The following is a 21,540-nucleotide window of genomic DNA, read 5'->3' on the forward strand; positions in this document are numbered from 1 at the left end:
CCATCTTCAAATGGATGGCTAATACATATCCTAAATATGTTGTGTCTAAAACAACTCTAATATCCATCCCTCTAATACTCAGAGTTTGTTCCTCTCACTTTTAATCAATGTTACCACTTGCTACTCACCTAGCAGCTTAGACAAATAGCCTAAAGAAGGTCCTTGATTCCTTCTTTTCCTTGGCTCCTAAATCATCAGAGCTTTTTTTTTTTAATTTATTTTGAGACAGAGTCTCACACTGTTGCCCTGGCCCGAATGCGGTCTTTATTTGGCATCCAAAATAGTTACTGATGGTTGAATCTGGAAATATTATGCATATAATTAGAGATTACATTTTTCATATAAATAGGAATATGAGGAATATTCTTTATAAATGAAAGATCTGAATCTACAACATACTCTTTTGACTATCTTAATAATGAAAGTTCTCTGACATGGAATAAATTTAAACCAAATTCATACTAAATGATTTATAGGATTGCTCTTATATTTTTCCCTCTGAATTTTTAATTTTCCACCTTGAGTGTCAAGAAAGGCCATTAAAGTTGTTACTAAAGATGGTCTAAATCAGAGAACGCTTCACAGTTGCTGAATATACTTCCCCCCTACCCTCTCCACCCGCTGTTTGTAGAGTTCTATATTTATCCACTGACCTGGATAAAAAAATTTTACTAGGCTGAGCAGTGGCTCACACCAGTAATCTCAGCATTTTGGGAGGCTCAGGCAGGCAGATCACCTGAGGTCAGGAGTTTGAGACCATCCTGACCAACATGGAGAAACCCCCTCTCTACTAAAAATACACAATTAGCCGGGCATGGTGTATGCCTGTAATCCCAGCTACTTGGGAGGCTGAGGCAGAAGAATTGCCTGAACCCAGGAAGAGGAGGTTGTGGTGAGCTGAGATTATGCCACTGCACTCCAGCCTGGACAATAAGAGTGAAATTCTGTTTAAAAAAATTTTTTTTTTACTGTAGTTTTTAAATAGTCCTTTATAGGACTATTTATGGGCTAGATATGGTCTGATGTCTGTCATCCTAGCACTTTGGGAGGCTGAAGCGGGAGGATAGCTTGAGCCCAGGAGTTTGACATCGGCCTGGGCAACAAAGCGAGACTCTGTCTCTACAAAAAATAAAAAATTACCTGGGCTCAGTGGCACGCATCTGTATTCCCAGCTACTCAGGAGGCTGAGGTGTGAGGATCACCTGAGCCCAGGAGTTCGAGGCTGCAGTGAGCTGATTGTGCCACTGCACTCTGGCCCAGGTGACAGAGTGAGACTTTGTCTAAAAACAAAAAAAAGATACACCAATAGCATGACAACTCTGGCAGAGTTGAGATATGAAGTAAGAGGGAAAAGTTTCTCCCACGAGTGCATAGGACACCATATTTCCCATTTCTGGCTGTGCCTACTTGCTTTTAAATCACAGAACCGTTTGGGAACATGGCTCAGAATTCTGAGGGTTAATCTGCCTGCTTTGGAGGATGAAAGAGGCAGCCAGATGGACCACCGGACCCTCTCTGAGTGCTATGTAAGTGTCCTTGGAGGGTTTGAATTTTCTGTGTTGAATCTCTCTTCGCTTCATGACATTTCTCCTCCTTCGGGTGAAGGCAGAGAGTGCTGTCAGACCTCTCTCACTGTACACACTTACAAACACTGAAATGACTAAAATTCACACATCAGCCTACTCCTCCTTCTTCAAGTTGGTCCCTAATGATCCTCACCTCCTTGTATTTAATCTTTGTGTAGTCTCCCCCCACAATGAATCAGAGCTGAGAACTGCTCTGAGCTACCAATAGAGTTACTAATGGGTACCTTTTAAGGCTAGGCCATAAGGGCATTGCAGCTTCTATCTTGTCTTCGATTACTCACCCTGGCTGAAGCCAGTCGCCATACTCTGAGGATACTCAAGCAGCCCTGGAGAATTTATGTGGAAAGGAACAGAGATCTCCCACCAACAGCCAGCACCATCCTAACAACCATGTGAATGACCCATCTGGGAAGTGGTTCCTCCAGCCTCAATCAAGCTTTCAAAAGGCTTCAGCTGACACCTGACTACAGCAAGAGACCCCCAACCACAAGCACCCATCCAAATTACTCCATACTCCTGACCTAGAGAAACTGTGAAAGATAATTATTATTGTTTTAAGTTTGCGGTGATCTGTCATGCAACGAAGATGACTAATGCATCCTTTGAAAAGATAGTGGTGGTGGTGGTGGTGGTGTTATGAACAACAAATTGACTAGAACTTTCTATTTTGTGATAAGTATGCAATATAAATTGACTCATGAGTTTTCCAGAAGAGAAACATTCAAACAACCAATCTGTAGACTCTCTTAAAACTCAAACTCTGTGCTAAGGACTCAATACAACGGAAGTTGTGATGTTGGTAGAAAAAGCAAGCAAATACTTGAGCTTTGTTAAATTATGTTTTAGGAACTCAGCCTGCATGACAAAGGAAAGCACAAAAGTATTTTGGACCTTTTGTTTTTATGTCACAAACAGTTCCAAAGTTCAGAGGAAGGAACTTCAGTGTTTCCTTTACACCAAAGCAGACTGAGCTGTGTTATTTTATTTATCTGAGAATAGGAAGTTATGTGATTATGAATTCTGAGTATCAGAATTATTCATAGCAAAAGCCTCTTAGGCTCTAACTGCTAATCCAAACTTTTCAGAAAGAAAGTTTTGTGTTCCCCCTCAAACCCCATGGAAACTTGTTTACCTTTCATAGGAATCTGAATTTAATAAAATCACTTATTAAGTCACAAACATTTTCCATGCAAGCACCCCAGAACTTAAAATGTGACACTATAGTGTACAGCCCTGACCCTGCTGCTGTTAACAGTTGGAAGTCCTTTCTTACTCCAAACATAGTATCTACGTGGCAAAATACTGACCATCCTGTACCATTTTAATAGGTTTCAAGTTTATCTTGCATTTTTTATCTCATTTGAGTCTTATTACCCCTCTGTAGGTGGGCGGCTCATCCCATTTTTAACTGATAAGAAAAATGAGGCACAGAGGTTATTAGCAGCCTCATTTCCTTGAATAATTTACCAAGTTACTTTATCTCTTTGAATGATAAGTAGGTTGAACTGTTTTCAGGTCTCTTCTAGCCCTAAAATTTGTTTAATCCAAGCGAGTTAGGCAAGATCAACTCAGTGTGTGAGATACAAAAAGCACAGACATGCAATTGGCAGATCTGGATCTTATCTTCACCACCGGCTGGCCGAGAATACTTGCAGAAATCATTTTAGCTTTTTGAATCTCAGTAGCCTTCTTTAAAAGAAAGTTACTAAGCTACACCTGATCGAATTTTTGGAAGCCCAAATGACATAAAATACATACATCACGTATTTGATCTGGGAGTTTGATCTAATTAGTTAATCTCCCTGAGCCCTGGGTCCCCATGCATAAACTGCAATGACAGGCAGGAAGCAACTTCATTTTTGGTAATGTACAGTGGATGCTGTGGTGCATCCCGCATGTTCCCCTTCAGAACTGCGACACTCATTTTCCAGCCACCTGGGATTTTCAGCTAGGGGTTTTCAGCTTAGTCCCTCTAGAGATTTGCCGCTGAAGGAAACTTATCCATTGTCACAGTCCCTTCCCAGTAAGTGGTCCACATCCAATGACTGTTAATGCAGGGCTATGAAGGGCAGGCCCTCTTGACTCAGTCTGGGGAACATATGAAAACTATCTCAGTCCAGAGCTCCCTCTGAGATGGGCTGAGCCCTTTGATACAGCAGTCCCACCTTGTTTCTTTCCCTCCCTCGTAGATGCTGTTCCTGAGAGCACTCCCTCTCAGAAACTTCTTGTGTGCAAAATTCCGTCATCTCAGTGTCTGTTTTCTGGAAACTCAACCATCCTGTTGTAAAATGATGATAAGGAGATAACAGACAAGAAAGTGCTTTGAACTGCAATGTTATCAGCAACATTAGGGACTGTTTATCATAACATAATAAGGATTATCTAGAAAATCCAGAACGATTCATTTTTTATTCCTCTCATAAATTGTGCTTCTCTGCCACTCTTCTACCGTATGGCCCCAGGGAAGAGAGAGGGCAAATGCCACCTTGCACAGAAGTAGGAGACAATGTAAGAATGTTCTCTTCTACCATTTCCCTACACTTTAAAAAACGAAAGTGTAGGGAAATTTTCAGTTTAGGGAGAGGAGGGATAAGAGGATAGATCAGAGAAAGGAGTTCAGATGCTAATGTCCCTTTTTTTTTAAATTAAGCCAGTCAAATTTAGCAGTGGGGGGTTGTATACCAACTTTAGTGACAATAATGTTAATAAGTTCTGATAACCCACTACCATCGGACCAGCCTCCCCTCTTGAGGGTGGAAATCTGTGTGGGGAAGAGATAGAAATATCCAGATAGGTTTAGGCAAGACCAAGAACCTTGGAGCTAGTGGCTGGATTCTCTAAGAATAGGTAGAGTGAAGAAGTTGTAAGAGAAGAGACACTCCACTAGCACATTATGGTTAGAAGCAGTGGCCAAGCATTGGCAGAAAGGATCCAGATGCACGAGCCCAGTTCTCCATGCCTTGTGTGTGAATGGTGTACAGGCAACTCAGAAACTCAAGCATGCCTTCCCTTTCTTCCAACCGGGGGTTGAGGGCCAGGATACTGAGGATAGGGGCAGAAGCCTGGGTTAGGAAGAAGAGGAAAGAACTTTGCAAGGCCCCAAAGCACTAAAGCCTGCTGAAAATATGACAAGTTGACTTCAGAGAGAAATCTTGATGAAAGAACTCCAGCCTGGAAGAGGGTTTGAAGATTGCGTGATAATCAAGGAAGTAGAAAAAAAAAATCACTGTATGCCACAGTGTAGAAATGTTTTCATTTTAAAAAGCATTATTAAAAACATAGAGTTATAAACAAATATAAAGTGATTTATATGTTTTGGTTTGTGGTCTGTTCATGTTATATGTTCCAGAGATGTTTACTTCATATCTTAATCACTTTTTAAAAGCCTTGATGCTTTGGCCTTGATAAATTTTAGTATATAATATATTCCTCATTTATAGCTCTGATAGCTTTAATTTTCTGGAAACTATCAAATTTTGCCATCTTTGTATTTCATGGGAAGTTTAGTGAAACCATTTATTAGTAATCTAGTAGTTATGAATTGTTGACATTTCCATTATAAGTTCTAATTTTGAATTATTTGTGTATAACTGAGATTTTACTTTACATTGGGCTGAAAGTTTAAAAGAATTTCAGTAGCTTTTGTGAATACTGATTTAGATTCATTACATACAACAGAACCATATTTTATGAGAACATGAGAAAATTTGTAATTTGCTTTTATAATGAAAAGAAGTTAGTCTTTTAAGTATGAAGTATAGCTGGTAATTAATGTAACTCAGGTTATTTTGCTTTAAAAAATAAACTTTGGGGGAAGGCTGAGGCAGAAGAATTGCTTGAACCCAGGAGGTGGAGGTTAAAGTGAGCCGAGATCATGCCATTACACTCCAGCCTGGGTGACAAGATTGAGACTCTGTCTCAAAAAATAATAATAAATTAAAATAAAAATAAAATCACCAAACCCTATTAAAACTGCAACAGCATATTTAAACAACAAAAAAGAAAGCTACTGGCCAGGTGTGGTGGCTCATGCCTGTAATCCCAGCACTTTGGGAGGATGAGGCAAGCAAATCACTTGAGATCAGGAGTTCAAGACCAGCCTAACCAACATGGTGAAACTCCATCTCTACTAAAAATACAAACATTAGCTGGATGTGGTGGCATACACCTGTAATCCCAGCTACTCGGGAGGCTGAGGCACAAGAATGCCTTGAACCTGGGAGGCACAGGTCGCAGTGAGCTAAGACCATGCCACTGCACTCCAGTCTAGATGACCGACACTCAGTCTCACACAAAAAAAACCCTACTAGTGAATGCTTGTATAATCATAATGAAATTAGAGTAAATCTATATTATGAAAACAAAATATGAAAATTTTTTGTATTTTTAATAGAGATGGGGTTTCTCCATGTTGGTCAGGCTGGTCTTGAACTCCTGACCTCAGGTGATCTGCCTGCCTAAGGCCTCCCAAAGTGCTGGGATTATAAGCGTGAGCCACTGCGCCCAGCCAGCTTGGTAATTTTAAACATCAACTTCCTCTGCTGTTGTCTTCAAATTCTAGTCTTGACCATGTGATTTTTTAACACACAGTATTTTTTATCAACTACCATGGGAAGTTCATATTTCATAGGCTGACTGGGAGAAAATACTAATTTGTGATGCTAATATGTCAATTTATTTATAATAGAGTAAAAATATTATATCGGTATTTATAGAATCACAAAATAAACAATTTTTGTCAAGCTCAATACAGAGCAAATTTTGTCCAGTTTTAGGCTATGATGTAGCAAACAGTTTATTATAACTGCTTTAAATTTTCCCTTCCAGTATAACAAAGCAAATATTAACAGTTGCATTTACAATCTTTAGACTGTTATCTAAGTTTATTTATTATTAAATAATTGTATTTAAAACAAGTAAAATATATTGGGAAAGGGTTATGTTTATAGAGGGCATCTTAATGTGTTATACGTCTGAAATGTAAACATACTTTTTCTATGCTTAACTAATAAAGAAAACAAAAAAAAGCCCCCAAAAATTGTAGTAAAGTGCATTTATCAAATTGAAAAATTCAGGTGGTTTTAACGTACTTTTGGTTTAGTATTAACTTCAGTGTAGTAACTCTTAAAGTACAATTTTTATTTAATATATGCCTCTGAGATTTCAAAAAAATGTACATATGCTTGTAGAAGAAATATGGCCAGGATGTACTCCAAAATGTTAATAGGGGTTTTTTCCTCAAGGAAAGTGATTTTTATTTCCTTTTTCATATTTTCTGTATTTTCCAAATTTCCTATAGTAAGTATATTACTTTTGGGTCATAAAATAAACCAAGAGGCTGGGTGTGTGGCTCATGCCTATAATCCCAGCACTTTGGGAGGCTGAGGTGGGAAGATCACCTGAGGTCAGGAGTTCAAGACCAGCCTGGCCTACGTGGTAGAACGCCATCTCTAATAAAAATACAAAAATTAGCCAGGCGTGTTGGTGTATGCCTGTAATCCCAGCTACTTGCGAGGCTGAGACACAAGAATCACTTGAACCTGGGAGGCAGAGGTTGCAGTGAGCCTAAATTGTGCCACTGCATTCGAGCTTAGGTGACAGAGAAAGACTCTGTATCAAAAATAAAAATAAAAGTAAGACAATAAACGCTAACAAAGAGCTTGAGAGGAATGAGCATCTGATTCAATGGATAAAAATTCTCTTTAATAAGAGGACTGGAAAGCAGAAGCAGGCAAGGAGAGATCATAGAGTGTATCCAGGAGTCTAAGGAGAGCTAATGAAAGATTTGAGCCTGGCAAAGATCACTCTAGGTGCAGTGTAAAGAATGGATTAGAAGAGAGTAAGTGAGAGGTACAAAGTCCTCTTAGTAGGCGTTTGCAAGAATCTGAAGGAAAAAACTGAGTCTTTGTTTAGATTGAGAAACAAACCTTGTGTACTTTCTCTGATCTCCAGAGTGCCTGTTGCTTTACTTTTGAAGTTGGAACAAGTACCCCACCTTGGGCTTGGGATCTGCCTTCCTGAGAGCCATCAAACGGCCAGATGACACAATCCAGAAGTTAGAGGTGTTTAGCCCTCCATGGGGTAAAGCTTTGCCAGTGACAAATGGATCCAGGAGAGAGACAAGAAGACACACTCCTTTTTCTCATGTGGAATAGTCCAAGATGGAGTTCTTCCTTGTTAACCTTTCTAGAGATGTCCCATGCCTGCTGAGTGATGTGCTGTATGACTGCACAACAGTAAACAGTATAACAGTACATCTCACTGCATCCCATCTTCCATTGCCCCTCCCCTTCCTTAACAGACTGCTTCGTGCCCGGTTTTCTACAGTAGCTGGGCTTAGACCACCTTCACCAACATAGAGGCACCAGGAGTGAGTGAAGAGAGAACAAAACTGCAAGAGATATTTAGAAGGCAGTATTGGCACCAGTTTGGTGGCTGACCTAACATGGGGAGTGAATGAGGGGGGTGTATTTAAGATGATTCCTAGGTTTCTTTTTTTTGAGACAGAGTCACTCCATTGCCCAGGCTGGAGTGCAGTGGCACAATCTTGGCTCACTGTAGCCTCCACCTCTCAGGTTTAAGTGATTCTCCTGCCTCAGCCTCTGGAGTAGCTGGGATTACAGGTATGCACCACCACAACCAGCTCACTTTAGCATTTTCACTAGAGACACGGCCAAACCATGTTGGCCAGGCTGGTTTCAAACTCCTGACCTTAGGCGATCCTCTGGCCTTGGCCTCCCAAAGTGCTAGGATTACAGGCATGAGCCAGCGCACCTGGCCCAACTCCTAGGTTTCTAACTTGGACAACTAAGTGGTCAGTACTAGCACAATTCCTAGCACATGTTAAACCCTCAGTGAATATTTACTGGATGAATAAATGCATGAATTATGGGACCATACTGAGATAAAGACTGCAGAAGGTATTTATTAATGAATTATATGTAGAATAAACTCAAGGAGATTTTAACAAACACTAGTCAGGGGTGTTTGCAGTCCTTTCTAAAGAGGCTTTCATACAGTTATATACGAACAAGTCAAGGTCTCAGAAAGAGAGGTAAAAAGCTGAGCCTAGAAGGGTGCTGACAGCCTATCCCACAGTCCAAACAGGTTTCATTCTTGTTAAACCTGAATATGGATCTAAACTGTTCCAAATAATATAGCTGAGTTTAAACTGTTTCAATTGCCCATGATTCACAAAGCAACCAGGCCCAGTTCACATAGTGCTAAATCTAGAACCTCTCATTTCTGAGCTATTTTCATTTTATGAAAACCACAGAAAAACAGAGCTTCCAAAGATTATCTGGCCCAATCCCCTAGTTCAGGAATGATTTGGCACACAGGTTTAGCAAGATCACTGGTATTTATTTTTCTGCAGAGCTGACTGACATTCAACTACCAAATAACAATATTATGTTATGGAACTGCAAGCCAAGAAAAGCCTACAGAATTGAAAAGGAAGAAGCATCTTTTGTTCAACTATAATTGGGTGGTGACCCCTGAAGGTACAGTTTTCTGCAAAGTTAGGGATATTTTGTCCTAAATGGAATTTATGGCTAAGCAAAAATGCTAGACTAGAAGTGGTTATAAAATAATTATTGTACTTGATGCTAAAACTAAAATTACTGGTCTAAAAGCATAACGAAAATTCCAGTGCCAGTCATATCAGAGTACTACAAGTACTCAAGTTATAAAGTCCCCATGAAAGGGGAGGATCAAGTACAGACAAATAGGTTTGCTTTAAAAATATTTAGACATGACTTACTATGTTTTAGGCACTGTTCTAAGAGGTTTCTATTATTAATTTAATCCTTTTAACAATCCTGGCCAGGCGCGGTGGCTCAAGCCTATAATCCCAGCACGTTGGGAGGCCCAGGAGGGTGCATCACGAGGTCTAGAGATTGAGACCATCCTGGTCAACAAGGTGAAATGCCATCTCTACTAAAAATGCAAAAATTAGCTGGGCATGGTGGTGCATGCCTGTAGTCCCAACTACTCAGGAGGCTGAGGCAGGAGAATTGCTTGAACCCAGGAGGCGGAGGTTGCGGTGAGCCGAGATCGTGCCATTACACTCCAGTCTGGGTAACAACAGCAAAACTCCGTCTCAAAAAAAAAACAAAAAACAATCCTATAGAGGCAGTACTATTGTTAGCTCCATTTCACAGATAAAGAGACTGAGGCATTAAAACGGTAAGTAACTTCCCCAAGGTCACACACTAATGTGGTGAACCCAGGATTCAAACCCATTACAGAACTGGTCTGCATGTAAGGGGCGTGCTGTTCAAACTATCAGCATCTTTAAATACCCAGCACAGCACATTGATCTGTGAATAGTACAGGGGAACTACAAGATAAAGTAGATTCACATCTCTTGTCTCATACTTGTTGTAATGCATTCACTTACTGAGCAAAACAGTAAACACACTTCCTCACGCTATTTATAATGTTCTCATTCTCTGTCACTGAGTGAACGTAGTTTGATTTATTGAGTGCCTTTTCCACAACAGACACAGTTTTGAACTGGAGATTCCTTGTGGAACAAGATTGACCAAGTCCTTGCTTTTTTTTTTGAGACTGAGTTTCGCTCTTGTTACCCAGGCTGGAGTGCAATGGCGCAATCTCGGCTCACCGCAACCTCCGTCTCCTGGGTTCAGGCAATTCTCCTACATCAGCCTCCTGAGTAGCTGGGATTACAGGCACGTGCCACCATGCCCAGCTAATTTTTTGCATTTTTAGTAGAGATGGGGTTTCACCATGTTGACCAGGATGGTCTCGATCTCTTGACCTTGTGATCCACCCGCCTTGGCCTCCCAAAGTGCTGGGATTACAGGCGTGAGCCACCGCACCCGGCCAAGTCCTTGCATTGATAGAACATGCATTTTAGAGATAAAGCAAGCAATAAGCAAATAAACAGGTAAACAGGATATTTGATAGGAGATACAAAGAGTGAGGCACAGTGGCTCACGCCTGTAATCCCAGCACTTTGGGAGACCAAGGAGGGTGGATCACCTGAAGTCAGGAGTTCAAGCCCAGCCTGACCAACACGGTGAAACCCCGACTCTGCTAAAAATACAAAATTAGCCGGGCATGGTGGCGCATGCCTGTAATCCCAGCTACTGGGGTGGCTGAGGCAGGAGAATCTCGGGAGGCGGACATTGCAGTAAGCCGAGATCAAGCCATTGCACTCCAGCCTAGGCAATAAGAGCAAAACTCTTCTCAAAAAATAAAAAAGCAGCCGGGCTCAGTGGCTCACGCCTATAATCCCAGCACTTTGGGAGGCTGAGGTGGGTGGATCACGAGGTCAAGAGATCGAGACCATCCTGGTCAACATAGTGAAACCCCGTCTCTACTAAAAATACAAAAAAATTAGCTGGGCATGGTGGTGCACGCCTGTAGTCCCAGCTACTCGGGAGGCTGAGGCAGGAGAATTGCTTGAACCCAGAAGGTGGAGGTTGCGGTGAGCCGAGATCGTGCCATTGCACTCCAGTCTGGGTAACAACAGCGAAACTCCGTCTCAAAAAAAATAAAATAAAAATAAATAAATAAAAAAGCAAAAAAAAAAAAAAAGAGATGTGATGGCAACTAAGGTAGGGTAATTGTTTAGGGAATGGCTATGGCTACAGTGCTTCATTTATATTAGGTGTGGTGATGAGGGATGTCCTCTCTGAGGAAACATTTGGGCATAAGAGAGAAAGCCATGTGATGGTCTGGGGGTTGAAAACAGAGGAAACAGCAAATGCAAGACCCTAAAGCAGGAGTCTGCTCAATATTTTTGAGGAACAGTGAGAAGGCCAGTTCCTGAAGAGGAATGAGCAGGGAAGAAAGTGACAGAGGATGAGGTGAGAAGATTAGGCAAGAGTCCAGTCATATGGGCTGTGGTGAGTGAGTGTGGATTTTATCTAAGTGTGAAAAGAGACTACTAAGGGACTTTGAATAGGAGAGTGAGCATATTTCATTTGTATTTTAAAAGGGACCGTTTGGCTGTTGCGTGGAGAATGAAATATATGGTGAAGGAGTGGAAGCAGGGAAAATAATTAGGAGTTGATTGCAGCAGATTGGCCAAGAAATGATGGTGGTTTGGACTAGTTGCTAGTGCAGGAGGTAGTAAGAAGGGACGGAGTTTGGGATACATCCATATCCATCAATTAGAACTGACAAGAGGGGCTGATCCATTGGGTGTGGAGTGTAAGGGAGATCATTTAGGGAGATGAGGGAGCTGTGTTATTATTTGGGAAATATTTCTCAGGGAAGATGAGAAAAAAATTGCCTGGGAGATATCCGAAGGTAAAATGGGACTAGAGCCCTGACAAGAAAGATCACAGCTCTATCTTGGGGAACTTTCTGAGAACATGACAGGAGACCCACAAGAGGGCACACTTCTCTCTTCCAGCCAAAATCATGAACACCTTCCATTCCAGTCCCTCCTGCTGTTGAAAAGTCATCCTTCAGACAATGATCATAGACAGAGGAAGACAATTCTGCCTTTTTTGTAGGTATTAGGAAAACTTACTACGTGTATACAGAATCTGTGCTATATATGTGCTAGAAATAAATACAGATATACTTATTTTTAAAATATATATAGCACAATGTAAATATTAATATATCTACTGTATACATTGTATACAGTGGATATAGTATATCCACTGTATAATTGGCCAGACATGTTGACTCGTATCTGTAATCCCAGTACTTTGGGAGGCCGAGGCGGGTGGATTGTGAGGTCCAGGAGTTTGAGACCAGCCTGGCCAACATGGTGAACCCTCATCTCTACTAAAAATACAAAAATTAGCTGGGCATGGGGGCATGAGCCTGTAGTCCCAGCTACTTGGCAGGCTAAGGCAGGAAAATCGCTTGAACCTGGGAGGCGGAGGTTGCAGTGAGCTCAGATTGTGCCACTGCACTCCAGCCTGGCAACAGAGCAAGACTCCACCTCAAAAAATAAAATAAAATAAAATAAAGAAAGAAAGAAATATGTTAGTACACAGACATTTTACCTTGCTTTATAGTTCAGTACTGGTCTGAGTTCCTTAACTTCTCTCATCACTCCCATAATTATTTTTTTCTCTCTCTCTCTTCTTTTTTTTTTTTTGAGATGGAGTTTCGCTCTTGTCATCCAGGCAGAGTACAATGGCGCGATATCGCTCAGCTCACCGCAACCTCCGCCTCCTGGGTTCAGGCAATTCTCCTGCCTCAGCCTCCTGAGTGGCTGGGATTACAGGCATGCACCACCATGCCCAGCTAATTTTTTGTATTTTTAGTAGAGACGGGGTTTCACCATGTTGACCAGGATGGTCTCGATCTCTTGACCTCATGATCCACCTGCCTCGGCCTCCCGAGGATTACAGGCTTGAGCCACCGCGCCCGGCCTTTTTATTTTGTTTTTAAGAGACAGGGTCTCCAACTATGTGGCCCAGGCTAGTCTCAAATTTGGGAGGCTGAGGCAAAAGGCTCAAGTGATCCTTTTGCCTCAGCCTCCCAAAGTCTGGGATTACAGGTGTGAGCCACCACACTTAGCTATGATATTTTATCAAGCCCAAAGCCTCTCAAAGTCCTTCCCTTCCTGGTCGGGGCTCTAGAATACAAACAAAATACCACGTGGACACAGCTACCTTTGAAACCAAAGAATTTTAGTGTAGGAAAGAAGAACTAGTCCAACCCTTCTTTAACTTTAAAGCTGAGCCTGGAGAATTTAAAAGACTCCTATAGTTTCAGCAGCTGCCCTCTATACACAATAGTCCTGACCTTTTCAGAATTGCACTTTCTGTGCATCTAGTATATTTTTTTGAGTTCCCAAGTTTTCATTTAATACAGAGGTTGCCCTGGTCAGATTCTTCTATAATTCCAAAGGAAAAAAGGGCTACACAGAAAAAGAAAGAGGATGTTTTCAACATACATTTGTTAATACCTTATCATCACCCCAGTGAAATTTTCTGAAAGAACAATCTTCTTCATGAAGCAGTTATAATGGGAAATCCAGAAGTCAAATCCACGTTTTAAAAAGCCGTGACAGGCCGGGGGTGGTGGCTCAGGCCTATAATCCCAGCACTTTGGGAGGCCCGAGGTCAAGAGATCAAGACCATCTAGGTCAACATGGAGAAACCCCATCTCTACTAAAAATACAAAAAATTACCTGGGCATGGTGGCGTGTGCCTGTAGTCCCAGCTACTCGGGAGGCTGAGGCAGGAAAATTGCTTGAACCTGGGAAGCGGAGGTTGCGGTGAGCCAGGATCGCGCCATTGTACTCCAGCCTGGGTAACAAGAGAGAAATTCTGTCTCAAAAAAAAAAAAAAAAGCCGTGACAGTATGATGAAAGTCTATGTATGCCTCATTATCATTTCATCCAGTTTCCTCCAGTTACACTGAAAGATCTGCCAGGGCAAGGACTGGAGATGTGCCTAGAGTGTGGAGGGTTTTATTCATTCAACAAATGTATTAAAACTCATACTCCTTTAAATAAGGATCTCTGGAGGCTACCTTTCCCAGTTACCGTTATCCACACCTTTCCTTTTGGTGATAAGAGTCTACTCACATTGATTATAATAACAATTACCATCCTATGCATCAAACTTTAAGTACTTGATTTGCACTATCATTAATCCTTAACCCTTACGCCACCTCTATGCTACTGTAAAATGTACAGTTACATTTTAGAAATGATGAAGCTTGCCAAACACTTTGGGAGGCCCGAACTGTGAGGAATGCTTGAGGCTAGGAGTTTGAGGCCACACAAGGAGATCTCGCCATCTCTAAAAAATAAAAATTAAGGCCTGTCGCGGTGGCTCAAGCCTGTAATCCCAGCACTTTGGGAGGCCAAGGCGGGTGGATCACGAGGTTGAGAGATCGAGACCATCCTGGTCAACATGGTGAAACCCCGTCTCTAATAAAAATACAAAAAATTAGCTGGGCATGGTGGCGCGTGCTTGTAATCCCAGCTACTCAGGATGCTGAGACAGGAGAATTGCCTGAACCCAGGAGGCGGAGGTTGCAGTGAGCCAAGCGATATCGCGCCATTGTACTCCAGCCTGGGTAACAAGAGTGAAACTCAGTCTCAATAAATAAATAAATAGATAGATAGATAGATAATAAATTAACTAGATGTAGTGGCTTGTAACTGTAGCCCTAGCTGGTTGGAGGCTGAGGCCAGAGGGCAGTCTGAACCCAGGAGTTTGAAGCTGCAACGAGCTAGGATCTGTACTTTAACCTGGGCAACACAGTGAGATCCTGTCTCTAAGAAGAAAGAAATGGTGAAATTGAAGCACCAGGCATAAGAGATTGAGCAATTTCCCACAAGTCATAGAAGTACGCACTGGAAGAGCTGGCATTTGAAAACTTACCGCAGACATTTAATACCCTATTTTCTTCTGATTCTCAGTGAAGTCTAGCAGTCTTTGGGAGGGGAAACCCCAAGGCTTGTTCAAAGTTTCAGCTGGTGAATAAGGTGGGACCCATTCATGCACTTAGCCCCTAATGGGAGATTTACCATAAAGTGAAGACTGAATAGTCACTGGTTTTGGAGGAGACCGTGCGTCAACGGTAACTATCCGATGAAAAAAGACCAACATCATTTAACATAATTTTCTTGATGGTTACTTTTTTCTCTAAGGATATTTTCCCCCTCTGGTTTTCTAAATTGTCACAAAACATTTGCGCAACGACCTGGGGTGTTATGACACCCTTAGATGAAAATCTGAGGACAGCTTGGATGAAGGACAACTTTTAAGTAAGAACACAGTCCGTCCTCGCCTTGGTTAAACAAATCGAATGGAAACGATTTGTTCAGATGGGAGTATTCAATAAACGCAAGCTCTTCGAAACAGCCCTGACTCCCTGGCAAACGCTGTTCCTCGGCGAATCGTCAAAACCCCAGCGTGCAAACAAACGTCTGAGGGGCGCACCCGCCCTGTGCAGACTTCTCCCGGCAGCTCGGGCGTGGGAGAACGTCTGGAGGACACTGGTAGCTCCTCCCTCTCGGGTTAAGAACTGGGGTGGGGGAAGGGGGCAGAGGATCGAGGACCGCCGGGTGGGTCACCTGGTTGACGCCTCCCGCCTCCCAGGACCGTGCAGTGGAGCTTCAGAGCTAGTCGCTCCGCGCCAGGAAACGCCTGCGTCAGAGCGCAGGAACGTTGGCGAGAAGCAGAAGGGAGCCCCGCCCTCGGTCCCGTCCTAGAGCACTGCACCCCTCCCCCGCCCCGGAAACGTCCCCGCCGCCCCTCCCTCCACCACCACCACCATCACCTCCCGGGGACCTAGGTTGTAAAATCCCACGCAGTGGGGCGGGCACAGTGACAGGGGCGAGGGGGGAGCGAGGCGCCACCACCCACTGGCACGGCACCAGCGCCCTCCAGCACCCAACCGCCGCCTCTCTCTCCCCGGCACGGTTCCAGCCTCCCCCCGCCAGCCCAGCCTCCCAGCGCGGCTCCAGCCTGACCGCACCCACCCGCCCAGGACCGCAACCTCCCAGGCCCCCAGGCCCCCAGGCCCCCAGGCTCCCAGTCCCCCAGACTCCCTTCCCCCGGCCAGCCCAGCTCAGCCTAGGAGGGCGCGCCCAGCGTCTGGATTCCCGCTGCGCGAGGGAGGAGCGGCGGCCGCCACGCCCCTGGCGTTCTTTGACTCCCCGGGCCCCTTGGACATCTGGGTGCGGGGGTTAGTACATCAGACGTGGCTCCTGGGCCGCCAGATGTGCGCGTTCCCGGCCCGGGGCAGACGGCTGGCGAGTCTGGGCGGACGCGTGGGAGGGGCTGGGAGTTTTCCCTCCGAGCAGACTTAAAAGCCAGCAGAACCTCAATTCCCCTAGCTTCCCGGGACGCACTGCCCAACCGAAAGTGTCCAGCCCAGTCTGTGCCTCGCCGCTGAGCAGCTCTCGGGGCTTCTCAAAGCGGTAGGGAAAATAGGGCAGCTCTACAGGATGTCCCAAAGAAAACCCTCATTTGTCGACCAGGCGACCTCAGTGCTGGCGTGGGACTACAGCTGCGCAGCCAGCAAACCCCAGATGGGGCAGGAGGAGAAGTGGCAGTAGAGTTCGCATCTGGGGCTTGCTCTAAAGCGCTCTTTGACCGATTTTGGATTCCATATTTGAAGTTGAGAGTCGTATTCCACCTGGTACAGGCAGTTCAGGGCAGGAGAAAAGCCAAGTGAACTCTGTGACTCAATCCCCTTGGAATGTGCCCGGAATAATAATAGGGGACTTGAAAGGGTTTTATGGCCGAGGTGGCTAGTGGAGACGAGTTTCCTACGCCTTGCAGTTGGCGGACGGCCGAGGGGGGCAGCATTGCCTTATGCAGAGCTTCTGCGCCTGCAAATAGGACAAAAATAGTCGGAGCATCTGGTTTAAATCAACCAAAAAGCATTTCTATCAGCTAAATCCACCGGCCTGCAGAACCGACAGAACAGGACAAGCCAAATATACTCCCGGTACTCTTTTAACACTCCAGTAATAGCTAAACCCAATCACACTTTACTGCTGGGATTTCTGTGTCCCACCATACAACTGTCGTTATTTTATAGATGTTGCAAATTAAACTTCCCTTTCTGGGGTTGTGTGTGGGCATGTGCTTAAGCAGTTACATTTGCAAGCAACGCTCGACTACGTTGCCCTTTTCGTTTTCCTTTTTCTTTCTCTCTCTTTTTTGGTATGAGGTCTTAGAATAGTAAAAAGTATCTGAGGCCAACATATGGGTTGCTTACACCATTAAATATGTAGCTGCATTTCCCTCTTTTAACGCCCTAATCAGAATTCCAAAGGCAAGTTGGAACAAAAGAAAAACGTGTCTGAGTGTAATGGGAGAACTTGTGCCAAGAATTAGAGTCGCAGGGTAAATAACCTTGTTTTCTCCTTCATCAATGGCCGCTACCAAGCCCCGCTCTTGGAAAGTGGCCAACAGTCTGTCTGGTGGAGGGTGCTGCTAATTAGAGAGAGCCCATAAACCTCTCTGTCAAAGAGGGCATGTGACCTTCCCTTCAAGTCTAAACAATAAAGCTGGCGAACTGCAGACTGCACTCAACACTGGCAGTCCCGCGGATTCCCTAAATAGGAACAGGATGAAGGCCAGGCTCAAGAGGTTACCATAGCTCTGCTCCCACACTTTGAGGAATCGGTCACTCCACTTCCCCGTATAACTTGCTTCAATTACTCTCTATAATCTATTTAGAGGACAGCAGCTTGCAGAGAGCACTCATTGTCTAATCTAAATGAGGAAGCAATTATTACTTGCTGCAGTCTAATGTGCTTTGAGACTGGTGGGTCAAAGAGCAACCTGATTTCTTGTAACGTGTCTTCGCAGTTTGGAGGATATACCTTTTTGATGACATTCATTTACTCCTGCTTTATGAAACATTTTTTTTCTATTGAGATTACAAAATTAAGGGGTTTTTCCCCTTCTCAGTATTCAATGTCCTTTTTAATTTTAGAATTTAAGGTAAAGATCCTGACTACTTTTGCATATTGCTTAATGTTAAATATTATTTTTTTTTAGTGCTTTCTCATAGGCATCTTTTCTGATTATTGCAAAATAGAGGTCTCTAAGTCTTCCCTTCTTTGTTTAATTTACCTCCCTGGGAGCCCCCTTGCTAGCTTTAATTTTATACAACATGTTGTAAACTATAAATAATACAGCTCCACTTTCCTAGAACATATGGAAACTGTCGCCTGCTATATATCCTAACTGTACTTGCTTTCAGCTTAAAGACTGAATAAAGTTAATCTCCTGTGTAAAAAGGCATTTGGCCTTTTGTGTGTGTGCGCGTTTTATTAGTTAAAACCCAGTACGGAACAGGACATTAAATTCTTCTTGTTGTGAACAGAGCACATAAAAGGGTTTACAAGGTGTGGTTTGAAGGGAGGAAGCCTTGGAAAAAATGTTGCTGGAAAGGAGAGGAAGGAAGGAAAGCACTTCCTAAGAGGATACTCCTCCTGTTTCAGCTGCATCCACTCTCAAACTCTTCCTGTTTGTCTTGGTCCATAATTGATAGTACATTATTTGTCTTTATTTTTTTCTATTCACTTTAAAAGCATCCTCTCTCTCAGCACTAAAGCTGCTCTTGAAACCAAATCCATGAACTTCCAGTGACTTAATAACTTTACTTCATTTATCATTCTGATAATTGGAAACTTTAGTATTATATAATACATGTATGGAAAGAATCATTTCCATGTTAACTTTCCAAGTATTCTGTGATCTCTAAGATAACCAACTGTGACGGAATTAACAACAGAGTCTGAAGTCACAAACGTTGCACTTGGGTTGTAGGTTGGTCACTAGCTTTTTTGTTTTTGTTTTGAGACAGCGTCTTTGTGTCACCCAGGCTGGAGTGCAGTGGTGCGATCACAGCTCATTGTAGCCTCAATTTCCCAGGCTCAAGCAATCCTCTTGCCTCACCTCAGCAAGTAGCTGGGACTACAAGCATGCGCCAGCCACCATATCCAGCTAATTTTTGTATTTTTTTAGAAATGGAGTTTTGCCATGTTGCCCAGACTGGTCTCAAACTGAGCTCGTGATTCACCCGCCTCAGCATCCCAAAGTGTTGGAATTACAGGCATGAGCCACTGCACCTGGCCACAGGTTGGTCACTGATGAGTCTCTGATTGTGTATTTGTAAAATCAGGATGATGCCTCTTTGCAAAATGTGAAAGCAAACATATACTACTGTGGGTTATCACAACTGAATACAAGGGGCATCACAAGCCTTATAAGGTATTATTAATTCTTCTTCCAAATACATCACGTGCTGCAACATCTCCTTCATAAGACAAATATTTATAATTTCTACATACTGAATTTATATTTTGAAGTGGAGTTTCTCTTGGAATTTATTTATTTATTTATTGAGACAAGGTCTCACTTTGTCAACCAGGCTGGAGTGCAATGGCACATGTCAGCTCTCTGCAGCCTTGACCTCCTGAGGTTTAAGCAATCCTCCTGCCTCAGCCCCATAATTAGCTGGGAATATGGGCACACACCACCACACTCAGCTAATTTTTGTATTTGTCAGAGATGGGGTTTTGCCATGTTGCCCAGCCTGGGATTAAACTCCTGGCCTCAAGTGACCCACCCACTTTGGCCTCCCAAAGTGCTGGGATTACAGGTGTGAGCCACCATGCCCCGCTTTTAAAATTTAATTTTAAGGAAACTGTGATAGTTAATTTTATGTGTCAAATTTGGCTAGGCCATGGTACACAGGGATTTGATCAAACACTAGTCTATGTTGTTTTTTTGTTTGTTTGTTTTTGTTTTTTGAGACGGAGTTTCACTCGTTACCCAGGCTGGAGTGCAATGGCGATCTCGGCTCACCGCAACCTCCGCCTCCTGGGTTCAAGCAATTCTCCTGCCTCAGCCTCCCAAGTAGCTGGGACTACAGGCGTGCGCCACCATGCCCAGCTAATTTTTGTATTTTTAATAGAGATGGGGTTTCACCATGTTGACCAGGATGGTCTCAATCTTTTGACCTCATGATCCACCCACCAGGGCCTCCCAAAGTGCTGGGATTATAGGAGTGAGCCACCGCGCCCGGCTTCTATGTTGTTTTAAAGGTATTTTCTAGATGCAATTAGCATTGTCAGACTTTCAGTAAAACAGATTACTCCCCACAATGTGGACGAGCCTTGCCTAACAAACAGGTGAAGGGAGAATTCTACCTACAGAATTGTCTTTGTACTTGAAACATCAGCTCTTCCTTGGATCTCTGGTGTATTGGCCCACCCTGCAGATTTTGAACTTGCCAGTCTCCACAATCACCAGTCAATTCCTTGAAATAAATCTTTCTCTACATATCTTATTCATTCTTTTTCTTTGGAGAACCCTAACTCAGATACCTACTATTGACTCTTGGCACTATGATATCTATTGTAGCACTCAAATCGAGAGTGACTTAAATTATGCTTAGCATTGCCATGGGGGAAATGCCCACATATATCCCAACCTGTTTCCCAGTAGTTTGAGATAGCATCCTGTCAAAACACATTAGAATTCAGCCAGATATTCTAACCTGGCTTCATTAATTCCTCTCCTCACACATCTTTTCCAAATCTCAGAATTAAACAGTGATTGGAGGAGAAAAATAAAAGACTGATATGCAAAAGCATCTGATCCTGTTCTCTCTTCTCCCTACACAACTTTCTTTTTATGAGTATTCCCCAAGGTACCAGTTGAAAATACAAGAAACTGTGGCAGTCCAAGGTTAAATGTCACCTTGAAAAATTTGCAAGGCTAATAAAAATGTAGTAAGGTTTCAAGAGTGTGATAGTCAGATACAGGATGTATTTTGGAGACAGCCAAAACAACTTACCAATGTATTGGATGTAAAAGGTAGGGGAAGGGAACCAATTAAAAAAGCAAGAACAAAAACTGCTCTGACAGAACCACATGAATTATTCAATAACCAAAGAGAAATACTAGAATAAATAATACTCAAATAATCCAAACATTAATTTGTTTGGTAATGGTGAATTACTTTTATTAACAGCAAGAATTATTTCCCTTAATTCTATGCTCCTTTACTTGGATATAAGCATTGTGTAGAAACCTAACAGTGGTATTGTATGAAGTAGGTAATCAATGGATATTTTTGAATAAAAAAAAATATTGACATGATTTGCCCATAATGCCAAAATCACATATTTGCCTTTTTCTTTCTCTTAATCTGGGATTGTCAGGTAAAAAGAGTATGCATGGTGCCTTTCCTGCTTTTATTGAGCATGGGTCTTTACTAATTTATACTTAACAGTTATCAATCCTGTGCTTTAAAATTTTAATTCATTGTCTTATAAAAAGCAGTTTAAAAAACATTACCAAAGACAGACCATAAGGAGAGTGTTTTAAGACTAAAATGCTGATGGGTAGGTAAAAGAGCAGAATGTTTTCCCAGGGAACAATTTATCAGCCTCTGCCTGACATACATGGTATTTGTTTTGCGAATCTCTTTTTTAAGAACAGTAAACTTTTTTTTTTTTTTTTTGAGA

This window comes from Callithrix jacchus, chromosome 12 (assembly GCF_049354715.1).
Source record: "Callithrix jacchus isolate 240 chromosome 12, calJac240_pri, whole genome shotgun sequence".
Lineage (NCBI taxonomy): Eukaryota > Metazoa > Chordata > Mammalia > Primates > Cebidae > Callithrix > Callithrix jacchus.